Here is a 15,047-nt window from a genome sequence, read left to right on the forward strand (position 1 = left end):
TTGGTCTGCCCTTAAAGGAAGAAACAATTTCTTGTTTCTTCATAGACTGCATAGACTTCCCAAGGAAAGTCTGCACTTTCTCAGAGGATCACCTATGGATGTGCTCTTGAGCATCAACTTATAACATGGCCAAAACCATTCCTCCTGTTCTGCAGAGTGAGGACTGAATTTATTGAATTATTTTTATAAACAACTTGGTCAAAGCACAACAGTGCTTGTGGAGGAAGTACTCTTTTCTACAAAAGTGTAGATAGGCTTTCCTAAGTTATCCCTCCCACCTCTACCCACATCAGTAAGAATATATATTCTAAGGTGAGAGTGAGCTTATGTTATTTGCAGAATTCATTCCGTGGAGATCATCCCTTAAAATCCAATGGTATTCAGACACATTGGACATGTCTAGTCAATTCTTACTCAGCAATTGTACTCCCCAGAGGACATTTTTCAATATCTGGAGACTCTTCACTGTTACAAAGGCAGACAGTATGGGGATTATAACTTGCATCTAGTGGGTAGAAACTAGGAATATTGCTAAATACCATACAGTACTTAGGAGAACAATCTAAAAACGAATTATCTAGTCAAAAATGTCAATAGTGCTGAAGTTGAGAAACGCTGGACCAGGCAAATGGAAGTCTTACTGCTTAAGAGTTGAGAAGCCCACTGACAGAGTTTACTCCAAGATGAAAAAGAACCAGAGGGGACAGGAGTAGACCTAAGTATAGTGTCACATGCTATGCTTGTTTCCAACATAGTCACCTCCTTCTTTGACAGCATCCCTGTGTACTGGAGAAAGCAGACACTGGAAGTAACAATGTCAAAGTCTCTCATGAAAACATCAGTACATCAGCTTGATTTGGGAACACCTTCCCCAACACGAAGCACAGAAGAGAGAATGAGGTAGGCTTCCAATTTCTGCAACGATAGAAGGCATAGTACTTGGGAAACTTCCACTTCTGTCAAGATGGAGTAGCCTCTTTTCTCCAAGGTCCTCCTTCTTACAACTGAAATCCCTGGATGTAGTTCAACAAGCAAGTATAGGAAGACCTTAAAAGGAAAACAAAAGAAATCTGACAGCCTAGGGACCCCAGAGTTCAGTTCAGTTCAGTTGAGTTCAGTCGCTCAGTTGTGTCCAACTCTTGGCGACCCCATGGACTGCAGCACGCCAGGCCTCCCTGTCCATCAACAACTCCCGGAGTTTACTCAAACTCATATCCATCGAGTCTTTATAGTCCAACTCTCACATCCATACATGACTACTGGAAATACCATAGCCTTGACTAGACGCACCTTTGTTGGCTAAGTAATGTCTCTGCTTTTTAATATGCTGTCTAGGTTGGTCATAACATTTCTTCCAAGGAGTAAGCATCTTTTAATTTCATGGCTGCAGTCACCAAATGCAGTGATTTTTGAGCCCCAAAATATATAGTCTATCACTGTTTCCACTGTTTCCCTATCTATTTGCCATGAAGTGATGGGACCAGATGCCATGATCTTAGTTTTCTGAATGTTGAGCTTTAAGCCAGTTTTTTCACTCTCCTCTCTCACTTTCATCAAGAAGCTCTTTAGTTATTCTTCGCTTTCTGCCATAAGGGTGGTGTCATCTGCATATCTGAGGTTATTGATATTTCTCCCAGCAATCTTGATACCAGCTTGTGCTTCATCCAGCCCAGCGTTTCTCATGATGTACTCTGTAGAGGAGTTAAATAAGCAGGGTGACAATATACTGCCTTGACGTACTCCTTTTCCTATTTGGAACCAGTCTGTTTTTCCATGTCCAGTTCTAACTGTTGCCTCCTGACCTGCATACAGGTTTCTCAAGAGACAGGTCAGATGGTCTGGTATTCCCATCTCTTTCAGAATTTGCCATAGTTTATTGTGTTCTACACAGTCAAAGTCTTTGACATAGTCAACAAAGCATTGTACATGTTTTTCTGGAGCTCTCTTGCTTTTTTGATGAGCAACCGGATGTTGGCAATTTGATCTCGGGTTCCTCTGCCTTTTCTAAAACCAGCTTGAACATCTGGAAGGTCATGGTTCACGTATTGCTGAAGCCTGGCTTGGAGAATTTTGAGCATTACTTTACTAGCGTGTGAGATGAGTGCAATTGTGCAGTAGTTTGAGCATTCTCTGGCATTGCCTTTCTTTGGGATTGGAATGAAAACTGACCTTTTCCAGTCCTGTGGCCACTGCTGAGTTTTCCAAATTTGGTGGCGTATTGGGTGCAGCACTTTCACCACATCAACTTTTAGGATTTGAAATAGCTCAACTGGAATTCCATCACCTCCACTAGCTTTGTTCGTAGTGATGCTTCCTAAGGCCCACTTGACTTCACATTCCAGGATGTCTGGCTCTAGGTGAGTGATCACACCATCGTGATTAACTAGGTCGTGAAGATCTTTTTTGTACAGTTCTTCTGTGTATTCTTGCCACCTCTTCTTAATATCTTCTGCTTCTGTCAGGTCCATACCATTTCTGTCCTTTATTGAGCCCATCGTTGCATGAAATGTTCCCTTGGTATCTCTCATTTTCTTGAAGAGATCTCTAGTCTTTCCCATTTTGTTGTTTTCCTCTATTTCTTTGCATTGATCACTGAGGAAGGCTTTCTTATCTCTCCTTGCTATTCTTTGGAACTCTGCATTCCAATGGGTATATCTTTCCTTTTATGCTTTGCTTTTCACTTCTCTTCTTTTACCAGCTATTTGTAAGGTCTCCTCAGACAGCCATTTTCCTTTTTTTGCCTTTCTTTTTCCTGGGGATGGTCTTGATCCCTGTCTCCTGTACAATGTCACGAACCTCCATGCATAGTTCATCAGGTACTCTGTCTATCAATCTAATCCCTTGAATCTATTTCAAGGAACCTCAGAACTTGAAGATAAAGAGAGAGGTGAGTGGGTTCCCTGAGTTTCCTCGCCATCTTGAAGAAGTTCTGTAGAAGCCTCCAACCCTGAGCAGGCAACACGCAGATAAAATGAGCTTCAAGAAAAGTCTGTTTCCCCTAGCCAATAAACTAAGGAAAAGGGTAACCTAAAAATTGCAGCTATCGTTGCTTTAGTATAGCAGTTTCAGTGGCCAAGTGGGGAGTGTATCCATACCCCAAATACTTGGAAGCAGAGTCCATTCTCCCATCTGAGGAGGAAGGTTATCTTCCATCTGCTGCCTGGGGGGAGCAGTTGGTGCTCCAATTTTTCTGCTGTGGTAGTGTCAGATGGGCTGAGTGGCAGTTGATCTTCTTACTGTTCTCTCCTTTTTTCTCTGTTGCCCTTTCTTCTAGTTTTTCAGTGCAATTTGAGATATTTTCAAGAATAAGAACTCAGGAAATATATTAACATATCAGGTACCACAATGTATGTTTGTGGGTATGTGTGTTAAATGTAGAGACGAAATCCACTGTAAACCTGATTGTTCACTGACTAAAAAACAGAATATCATCCCATAAGATCTTGTCATTAAATTAAATTTAAAAAAATTATAAAATACTAAGAATACACAGGCCCTTAACCATAACTAAAACATTTGTTTAGCACATAGCACATGTAAGTGGAGAAGGAAATGGCAACCCACTCCAGTGTTCTTGCCTAGAGAATCCTGTGGACAGAGGAGGCTGGTGGGCTGCTGTCCATAGGGTCACATAGAGTCGGACACGACTGAAGTGACTTAGCATGTATGCATGCATTGGAGAAGGAAATGGCAACCCGTTCCAGTATTCTTGCCTGGAGAAGCCCAGGGATGGGGGAGCCTGGTTGACTGCCGTCTATAGGGTCGCACACAGTCAGACACGACTGAAGTGACTTAGCAGCAGCAGTATATAAGACATTGCTATAGAAGATAAGTGCTGCTGCTGATAAGTCGCTTCAGGCATGTCCGACTCCGTGCGACCCCATAGACGGCAGCCCACCAGGCTCCGCCGTCCGTGGGATTCTCCAGGCAAGAATACTGGAGTGGGTTGCCATTTCCTTCTCCAGTGCATGAAAGGGAAAAGTGAAAGTGAAGTCGCTCAGTCGTGTCCGACTCTTAGCGACCCCATGGGCTGTAGCCTACCAGGCTCCTCCGTCCTTGGGATTTTCCAGGCAAGAGTACTGGAGTGGGGTGCCGTTGCCTTCTCCGAGAAGATAAGTAATTCATTATAAATATGCAGTATTTTACAATTTAAAAACCATTGGTCCTGCCTTCTAGGGGTTAATGATTTTATCAGAGATTAGAAACACGACTGACATCAGAAACATTTTTGTCAAGCACAACATGATACATGAATTTATCATGATGTTTGTTATTAATTTTTTTAAATCATTACTACTATTGGTTTACTGTTGTCTTATTTTCTTTATAAGCCTGGCAAAAATGAAAGTGACTATTTGCAACAAGCATTTAAATTCTACATAGATGTTGCCTTTAATAGTTCACAGAGAAGCAATAACTCAGTTATGTTTCTCTCCCTCTTTTACACATACATACATACATACTCACACTCACAATTTGAGCCAAAGATTAAAGGATTTGAAAATGTCATCTGTTTTTACTGTTTCTTCACTACCAGCAGGGATTTCACTTAAAGTAACATATTCATCTTGTCCTATTTAAGAACATTAATTATCTTTCTAAGCTGTCCAAATATAACCCAACTGAAATGTGATAAAACATGGTCGTTTCTTTCAAAAGGTTTCCAGACTGTTTTTCATTTCGAAGAGTTCTATCCGGCAGGATCAGTCCCTGGTCAGGGAACTAAGATGTCACATGCTATGTGTTGCAGCCAAAAAAAAATTTTTTTTTAATTTTAATAAAAAGAGTTCTATCTGTATTCTACTGTTCTGCTCCTTATATCAAGAGAACTAATATAACATGGACCTTGTTCCTTCCTACATGTTAGAGTCTGTTGGTATTAGGATATTTAAAAAAATAGAAAAAAATATCCAAATTCCTCACCAAGTTTTTCAAGGCTCCATACAACATGGCCCCAGGTTACTCTTCCAGAACTTCCAAATCAAGGATAAACACTTGGAATAGAATGAGAACAGGATTTGTACTGGGAAAAGGCTACAAGCAGAGCATGAGGTGACTAAAGGGCAAATTAAATACACAAGAGACTAGAAAAGAAAGCTGGGAAGTAACATCCCATAAATGGACTACAAAGCATTGTCTTTCATAGATGAAGTTATTTTAGGACTCTGTAGAGATAGCACAGTTCACACCCTGAACATAGGAATCACAGGGAAATAAACATCAGTGGTTACAAGTATTGTTGATGGCAAGAACTTTGGAGAGAAAATGGCAATCTGTGAATATGATTACTTAGGACCCGATAAAGCCAGTTGCCACAAGGTAAGAATAGGCAGACTGAGATAAGGTTGAGTAAGCACAGATAAAACATTCACCAAAACTGCTTACAAAATAGCACAATTCTCTGAGGTTCCAAAGTGAAAGCGAAAGTGAAGTCACTCAGTCTTGTCCGACTCTTTGCGACCCCGTGGACTGTAGCCTACCAGGCTCCTCCGTCCATGGGATTCTCCAGGCAAGAATACTGGAGTGGGTTGCCATTTCCTTGGTATGCTATTATTAGCCTGAACATACTCTTTATTAAGCATCACCTTGGTATTGGCCATTTGCTTACTTTTCAACATTTTCATTAATGTCTTTCTCTTATGATATTATGTTTCATTCATATAGTCTGCTTCCAGAAAAATTAGAAAGAATTTTTTAAAGCATGATCTTAATGTAATGGAAACTACTATATGCCACTGAGTCTTCCCCCAGGATGGTGATTCAAAATACACCCACAAACAAACAACTGCAAGCGCATTGATATTTGAGTTGGCATTTTGAAACACTCAACAATATTGACAAACCTTTACTGAGACTAAGGAAAAAAAGACTCAAGTAACAAATTTCAGAAATGAAAGAGGAGATATTACAATTGATGCCACAGAAATAAAAAAGATCATAAGAGATTACTATAAATAATTATGTAATAAAAAACTGAATAACCTAGAAGAAATGGATAAATTCCTAGAAACATACAACCTATCAAAAATGAATCATGAAGAATAAAATTAAAAATCTATACAGATCTAAAAGTAGTACAGATATTGAGGCAGTAATCAGAAATCTCCCAACAAAGAAAAACCCAGTATCACATGGCTCCACTTGTGAACTCTATCAAATATTAAAAAACTTAATTAAAGGCAATCCTTCTCAAACTTTTCCAAAATACTGTAGAGGAAGAAACACTTCCAAACTCATTCCATGAAGTCAGCATTACCTTGATACAAAAGTCTAATAATACAAGAAAAGAAAATACTATGAAGCTAAATTCAGCAGCTCATTAAAGAAATCACACACCATAACCAAGCAGATATATTCCTAGAATACAAAGAAACCCACATCTGCAACTCAATGTAATATGATGTATTAAGAATGAAGTACAAAAACTACATGATCATCTCCACTCACTCCACTCAGAAAAAGCCTCTGAGAAAACTCAACAACCTATGGAAACATTCAACAGACTAGGAATGGGAGGAAATTACCTTAATATAATAAAGGCCATATATGAAAAGCTCACAGCTGACATAATAGTCAACAATGAAAAACTGAAAGCTATTCCTCTAAAAACAGGAAAACGTCAAGGATGCCCACTCTTACCACTTCTGTCTGACACAGTACCAAAAGTCTTAGCCAGAGCAATTAGGCAAGAAAAATAAATGGTATTCAATTTGTAATACTGTTTTTTGCTTGAAAAGTGCTTATTTTTGAAAAATATTTGAAATCTATTTTTATTTTTGAAAAAATATTTTTTATTATTTTGAAAAACATTTATTGTTTGAAAAACAAAAGGTATTCAGTTTGGAAAACAGAAGGAAAATTATTTCTGTTCACATAAGACATGATCTTACATGCAGAAAACTCACATCAAAAATTGCTATAACTAGCATGTCAATGAAGCAAAGATATGATATAAAATATGAATGTACAAAAAACTAAGGTATTTCTATCCACCAACAATGAATAATCCAGAAAAGAAATTCAAGTGAATAAAATTCTTAGGAATAAGCTTAACCAAGGAAACAGAGGACTTGGGCACTGAAACCTACAGAACATTTATTTTTTAAAAAGATATAAATAAATGGAATGACAGCTCATGTTCATGGATTGGAAGACTTAATATATTAAAATATCCATACTACTTGAAGCATAATACAGATTCAATGCAATTGTCATCAAAATCCCAATGGCATTTTTTTCAAAAATAGAAAAACTTTCCAAAATGCATATGGAATCTCAAAGGACCCCAAATAGCCAAAACAATCTTGAGAAATAAAAACAAAGCTAGGGGTCTCATTTTTCCTTATTTCAAAGCATATTTTAAAACAACAGTAATCAAAACAGCACAGTACTGGCATAAAGCCAGATGCAGAGGGTTTCCCAGATGGCACTAGTGGTAAAGAACCCACTTGCCAATGCAGGAGACATAAGAGACCAGGGTTCCATCCCTGGGTCAGGAAGACTCTCTGGAGAAGGACATGCAACCCACTCCAGTATTCTTGCTGGAGAATCCCATGGACAGAGCAACCTGACAGGCTACAGTCCATAGGGTTGCAAAGAGTTGGACAGGACTGAAATGACCTAGCATGCACACTTAGGCCAATGGAACAGAATAAAAAGCTCAGAAGTAAACCCTTTAGCATATGACCAAATAATCTTTAACAAGGGTTCCAAGACTACACTGTAGAGAAGGACCATCTCTTCAACAAATGATGTTTAGAAAACTCTATATCTACATGCAAAAAAAGCAAGGTAGACACTTATTTTACACCATACAACTCAAAAAGTAACTTAAAATGGATTAAATACCTAACTTTAAGATCTGAAACTATTAAAAACCTAGAATAAAACATAGATGAAAAGCTTCATAACGCTGGATCTTGCAATGATTTCTTGGAACCAAAAGCATAGGCAACAAATGCAAAAATAGACAAACGGGACTCCATCAAACTTAAAAACTTCTCTGTAGCAAGAAAAACAATCAACAGAGTGAAACAGCAGACTATGGAATGGGAAAAAAAATTTGTAAAACATATATCCAATAAAGGGTTAATATTTAGACTCTAAAAAGAACTAAAACTGAACAACAATGACAACAAAATAACCCAGTTTTAAAATTAGCAAAGGACTTGAACAGACATTTCTCCAAAGGGATACACAAATGGCCAGCAAGCATATAAAAAGATGCTCAACATCACTGATTACCATAGAAATGCAAATCAAAGCAATGAGAGAACACCTTATACCCACTAGATGGCCACTATCAAAAACAAAAAAATTGCATTGGTGCACTGTTAGTGGGAATGGTCATACTGTTGGTGGTAAAATGGTGCAGCCACTATGGAAAATAGTATGGTGATTCCTCAAAAAATTGAAAACAGAATTACCATATGATCCAGCAAGTCTTCTTCTTGGTATGTATCCAAAAGAACTGAAAAGAGGATGTCAAAGAAATATTTGTACAGGCATGTTCACAAAACCATTATTCACAGAAGCCAAGAGGTACCAATGACCTAGATGTCCTCTAAAGGATAAAGGAACTGTGCTATAAACATACAGTGGAATGTGCTTTTCAGCCTCAAAAAAAGAAAGAAAATCCTATCAAATGAGTAAAATAAACTAACCACAAAACCACAAATACTGCATGATTCCACTTAAAAGAAGTACCTAAGTAATCAAACTTTTAAAAATAGAAAGTCAAATGGTGGTTGCTAGGGGCTAGGGATAAGAAAAATAGGAGTTCTTCAATGGGTGTAGTTTCAATTTTGCCAGATGAAAATGTTCTAGCAATCTGTTGCACAACAATATGGATATAGTTAACACCACTACACTCTACACTTTAAAAGTTTAAGATGGTAAATTTTATGTTTTGTGTTTTTTACCACAATAACAAAGTGTTGAAGACTCCAACTGGCAATATTTTGTATAATTTGAGCAACAAAATTAATAAAGGTTTAGATACTAACTTAGGGAGGCCATAAGTAAATACAATAGTTGAGAGACTGGGGGGGAGAGAGGGCTCTAATGTATGTAGAAAGATTGAAATAACTTTTTAAAGATGCATTTTTATAACCTATAATACAATAATTGACTCAGCAAGGATATAAAACTAACGAAAGTTTGTTGAAGACAAAATTGTAACATGAACTCAAGATTGTTGTTGTTTACTTATTCATTTGTGTCCGACCATTTTGTGACCTCTTGGACTGTAGCCAGCCAGGCTCCTCTGTCTGTGGGATTTCCCAGGTAAGAATACTGGAGTGGGTTGCCATTTCCTTTTGCTGGGGATCTTCCTGAAGCAGGGATCGAACCCACGTCTCCTAAATTGTCAGGCAGATTCTTTAACACTGAGCTACCAGGACTCAAGGCACTGCCTGATAAATTGCTTGTAACTAGAAAGGAGAAATCTAGCATTCAACAACTTACCCAAGAGACCGTTGAACATCTGGTCATTATGCAATAGAATAAAAATTATATAGCATCATCTAGAATTCTTGCCAAGAAGGTTTAACCTTAATCTAATCATAAATAAATGATCAGATAAGCCTAGAATGTGAGACATTATACATGATAACTTCCCTGAATGTCTCAAAAAGTTAATGTCAAAAAAAAAAAAAAGTTGCTGAGGTCAGGGGACTGTTCTAGGTGGAAAGATACTGTAGAGACATAAAAATTGAAATTCACAATATCAATCTTGATTGGATCTTGGCTTTTAAAAACAACTACTAATGAAAGAAACTTGAGGGGACCACTGAAGAAATTTGGTTATGAGATGTATATGATTTAACATTTTTGAATTACTGCTAATTTTCTTATGTGTAATACTGTTTACCCAGGATAATCATTATTCTTGGAAGTTACATGGTAAAGTATTTGGAGTTGTACATTTTGGCAATGTACATTCAAACAATTCACCAAATAATATGTGTGAATGGAGAGAGAGGGTCACATTTTGTAAAATCATGGAAACAAGTGGGTCTATGTAAAGGGTACACAGGTTTCAATTGTTTTAATTTCCAAAATGAAAAACCAGGGAACATCAAAGAAGCACAGATATCTACAATAATTTGTTTTGAGGAAATAGAGAAGGGAAATAAATCAAACAGGATCAAGGTTTCCAAATATCTCCTTTATAGACCCATGCTCTTTCACCCAATGTCTACTCCCTACTGCATCTCCCACTTTCTCCTTCTCATCCTCTCCCCTGCTCTCCCCCTCCCTCCTTCATTCCCTACAAGTACTCATACACAGAGACACAACTATACATGCATACCTCAACACACATCTCTTATAAAATCCATCCAGATCGCTCACTGCCCTCTACAAAATAAAAGCTAGGTAATCCGCCTGGTATTATAACAAAGGACACATATTTCTTTGAAGGGAGTTCGGTTGGCAAGGTGAAGAAAATGATGCATCCATCCCTCTCAACAAAGATGGCGACATGAATCCAAGGGTAACGTGAGGTTCTTGCTTTCTCAGTCCATCATGGGCAGTCCTGAACATTTGGCAACTCAATGAGAGGATGTCTGGAAACTATCTGGGGTTAGATGGAGGTTGAGAAGTTTGACCTTCAAATTCTGCCAAGTCCCTGGCCAGCAGAGTTAGGAACAATGGCACTCTAAAATTTTTCCACAGTAGCAAAGCAAACAAAGAACATAACTGACTTAAGGAACTCAGAACACAAAAAATTAAACCCCCAAGTGGTACAGACTGTTGCTAAAGTCACCTCTATGCTAAAAGGGCAAAATGATAAATGCTCAATCACACCTCTTACACTCTACAGCCCTTGAGGGATGTCTAGATTCAGCAAGGGAAAAGCAACCTCACTATGGGCAAAACTAATGATTAGGAAAGTGAAAGTGTTAGTTGCTCAGTCATATCCAGATCTTTGCAACCCCATCAACTGCAGCCCACCAGGCTCCCTGTCCATGGCATTCTCCAGGCAAGAATACTGGAGTGGGTAGCCATTCCCTTCTCCAGGGGATCGTCCCAATGCAGGGATTGAACCTATGTCTCCTGCATTGCAGGCAGATTCTTTACCATCTGAACCACCAGGGAAGCCCAATGATTAGGAAGGAATAGACTAAATAGTCTAAAGATGTTTGGTTAAGAAAATACTAGACCTTAGAATCAAAAGCTTTAGTGATAAAAGTTTACCACAACCTTTGTTTGCTATGCTCTTTCTCCCCTAACAATTGTCAATAGGACTAATGGGTAAAAAGCCAAGGGTTTTATATATTTGTTTTTATTGGCCTTGAAACATCCACATTTATACACATGAGACCCACAGGGTCATGCAGAGAGTTGGAAATTATCTTCTGTCCTTGCTGGATTTCTTTCACTATGTGTGAGGCAATGCCAGACTTCTTTTAAAGCTACTTTACTCATCTAGAAAAGAATGGGGTGATGAATAGTCATTTTCCTCTAGTAAACCCAACTCCGCTGACTTCGTGAGCCAAACCCTTCATGTGAAGTACAAAGTAGTCAAGGCTATGAAAGTGAAAGTGACAGTCGCTCAGTCGTGTCCAACTCTTTGTGACCCCATGGACTATACAGTCCATGGAATTCTCTAGGTCAGAATACTGGAGTGGGTAGCCTTTCCCTTCTACAGGGGATCTTCCCAACCCAGGGATCAAATCCAGGTCTCCCGCATTGCAGGTGGATTCTTTACCAGCTAGCCTCAAGGGAAGCCTAAGAATACTGGAGTGAGGAGCCTATTCCTTCTTCAGGGGATCTTCTCAACCCAGGAATTGAACCAGGGTCTCCTGCATTGCAGGCGGATTCTTTACCAACTGAGCTATTAGAGAAGCTATCAAGGCTATGGGTGTCTCCTAACATTTCCAGCATGAGTAGTTCTCACAAAGTGCTATTGTGACACAATGCGATAGCTTATGTCCTAAAGTAGTAAACCATGATTGATTTAAGGACTGATTATTATTGCTCTGCATTCTCAGTGTCTCTGTGGTCATGGTTGCCTGTTTATTCTGTCCTAAAGTTGCCTCTTTGTGGCTGAAGAAATATTTGCAGAGCAGTCCATTCAGTTGCCCTAATGGAGCAAATTAGCAATAAGTTCAAGCAGGTAGAATATAATGGATATCTCACATACACATAAAACAACCAAACCAAAAACAATGAGAATAAGACAGAAAATGTAACTGTGCAGAATGAATGTAAAAATAAAATGATCACCAATTATGTCTCAGCAGAACTAAATGACTTCTAAGATGCCAATTAGGGAAAACTTCCTCTTGTTGAAAATAAAAGCAAACATTTCCAAGGGGGAAAAAAAAACTTGATGTTTATCAGAATTATGTTGGGCAAAAACTAGCAAGAGGTTTGTGCTACCCTGCAGAAAGGAAAACTTGACACTTGACTTCCTCTCAACAATATGCTTATTTTAAAGCAGTGCTTTATTTAAAAAAAAAAAAAATCTTTGGAGAACTGCAATTCTTAGATTAAAATGCTAATCCCAAATTATTTCAATAATCCAATTTATTTACAGAGATAAATTGAGATAAGTCACTCTTTGAGTAAAAGTCATTGTATTTTTAGAGATCCAAAAATGTAATTCTGAGCTTTAGAACACAGCATGCCGCATTTGAAATCATGTTTGTTAAGGTGTCTCTTAACAAAGCAATAAGCAATTAGCAAGATGTGTTTGGGGAAATGCAAAAGCATTACAAGCTATTATAAAGAGTGTTATTTTTTTCCAAATTCTTAAAACGATGTAATTTAAAACATATATTAGTGACATCATCTGCTTTGTAATAGGAGGGTTTTTTTAATCAAATCAAATAAATGTGAAAGCCTGCAGTTCATTTCACTAGAGCTGCATATCTCCAGAACAAAAGTCTCAAGGCATGTTCAAATGAAAAATGTTCTTTGGTCAATTATGGGAGGAATTCTGGCTTCGTGGCTGCAGGACTCCTGAGAACAATTTTCTACAATATGTCGTAGGGCTCCAGGTTTGTGGTCATAATACACCTCTCTATGGAGCCTCTCCAGGGACCAGTGTTCAGAGGCACACACTTTGGAAATCTTCCTAGAAAACAGTAGGCTTATAATGGTGGTTGAAATCCTACATGTGGATAAGACGGTGTATTGGTTTGCTAGGGCTGCTGTAACAAACTAACAAAGTGCCAAAGTACTGTGAACTGAGTACCCTTAAACCACAGAAATTGAATATCTCACAGTCCTGGAGGCTAGAAGCCTGAGATCAAGGTGTCAACAGGGACACCCCCTCTCTGAAGTGCTAAGGCTCCATTCCAGGCTTCCACCCCAGCTTCTGGAAGTTCCTTGGCTGTGGCTGCACACTTCCACTCTTCACATGGAGTTCTCATGTGCCTGCCTCTGTCCAAGGATCTCCTTCGCATTTTACTCATCACAAGCAGTTCTATTATTAACTCATACTTCAGTTTAGCTTTTTCAAATTTTAGAGTGGAAAAGAAACCACTGTTACTCAAAAGAAATGTCAGCAGTATTTCTTTGTGATGGCCTTAATATATTCAAGTGAACTGGAAGCCAGAGATCCTGATGCATCTATTTTGTTACCTGTCCAAGTAAAACTAGATAGATGAGCTTCCCAGATGGTGTTGTAGTAAAAAATCACCTGCCAATGCAGGAAATGCAAGAGATGCAGGTTCGATCTTTGGATCAGGAAGATCCCCTGCAGTAGAAAATGGTAACCCACTCCAGTATTCTTGCTTGGAAAACTCCATGAACAGAGGAGTCTGGCAGGCTACAGTCTATGGGGCTGTAGAGATTCAGACATGACTGAGCAATTGAGCATGCATATATAGATATAAAGATACAGATATATTCCCTTGTGCTGCTGCTGCTGCTGCTAAGTCACTTCAGTCGTGTCCAACTCTGTGCAACCCCATAGACGGCAGCCCATCAGGCTCCCCCGTCCCTGGGATTCTCCAGGAAAGAACACTGGAGTGGGTTGCCATTTCCTTCTCCAATGCATGAAAGTGAAAAATGAAAGTGAAGTCGCTTAGCCGTGTCTTACTTCCAGTGACCCCATGGACTGCAGCCTACCAGGCTCCTCCGTCCATGGGATTTTCCAGGCAAGAGTAATGGAGTGGGTGCCATTGCCTTCTCCTCCCTTGTGCTATGTTCCAGTAATTTCAACAAGATTATAAGTCCCTAAAGAGCAACAGTATATTTCATATCAATTTTATGTCCTCAGTATTGCTTATCTTAGACCTCAATGCAAAGTACATGCTCAATAGAAGCTTAAGAGATTAAAATTATTACCTACTCTCCAAAGAAATATCAAACAATCATAACTAGCAAAGTCATCCAGAATTCTACCCTGAAGAAAAGAAGACTGAATCTTCTCCCCAAGCCTTCTCTAACTATAAAGCACACACAGAAGTTAGGACTTTCCATTGCTGAAATGTTTGTCACCCCTTGGCTCCTGCCTGCTCTCCTCCCACACTTTCTGATGACTATTTGTTGGTTTTCTCAACCAGTTCATATCACTGCCCCCTGACATGATGGCATTCCCTGATGTTCTCTGCTTGACCTAGTTCACATTTCTATCTCCCTGGACAACCTTCACAGAGTTCAGCCGTCAACTGCAGAGTAAATTATGTTTAATTATACTTCTCCAGCTCTGATCTCTTTTCCCAAGCTCAGAGACAAATGTTCAGTTTACACTGATCCCCCACTTAACTCATTATAGTCCCTAAAACACATTGATACTGTCTTCTGTAACCTGTATTTTGGGGAAACAAGTATATACACCAGTCGCCTTTGTTGTGTTCCTCTCTCTCCTCTCCTACATGCAAACCATTGTGAAGTGCTGGTGAGTCTATCTCCATACCCCAACATCCTGCCCTTCCCCTCTCTTCCATCGTTATCAGTGCTGCACTGTGTAGACTCAGGTGCTTTGCCCTGGCTACTACAATCATTTCTCTCACCTCTTTGACTGCCCTCCTCATTCACTTGCAACTCTGCTAAATCTCTTCCTTTTATCCCTTTAAATCTACTCTCCACCC

General features: G+C 39.0%; 1 protein-coding gene across 1 annotated transcript in view; it reads right to left on the reverse strand.

The window, feature by feature from the left end:
• Nucleotides 1-11,271: 11,271 nt before the first annotated feature.
• Nucleotides 11,272-15,047, reverse strand: part of LOC145528637 (uncharacterized) — a 263,141-nt gene continuing 259,365 nt past the window's right edge. Inside the window, exon 7 of the mRNA XM_081547290.1 lies at nucleotides 11,272-11,430. The gene's annotated coding sequence lies outside the window, so the exon portion shown is untranslated. The remainder of the gene's footprint in view (nucleotides 11,431-15,047) is intronic.

This window comes from Giraffa tippelskirchi, chromosome 12 (genome assembly GCF_054371585.1).
Source record: "Giraffa tippelskirchi isolate mGirTip1 chromosome 12, T2T-mGirTip1v1.2.pri, whole genome shotgun sequence".
Classification (NCBI taxonomy): Eukaryota; Metazoa; Chordata; class Mammalia; order Artiodactyla; family Giraffidae; genus Giraffa; species Giraffa tippelskirchi.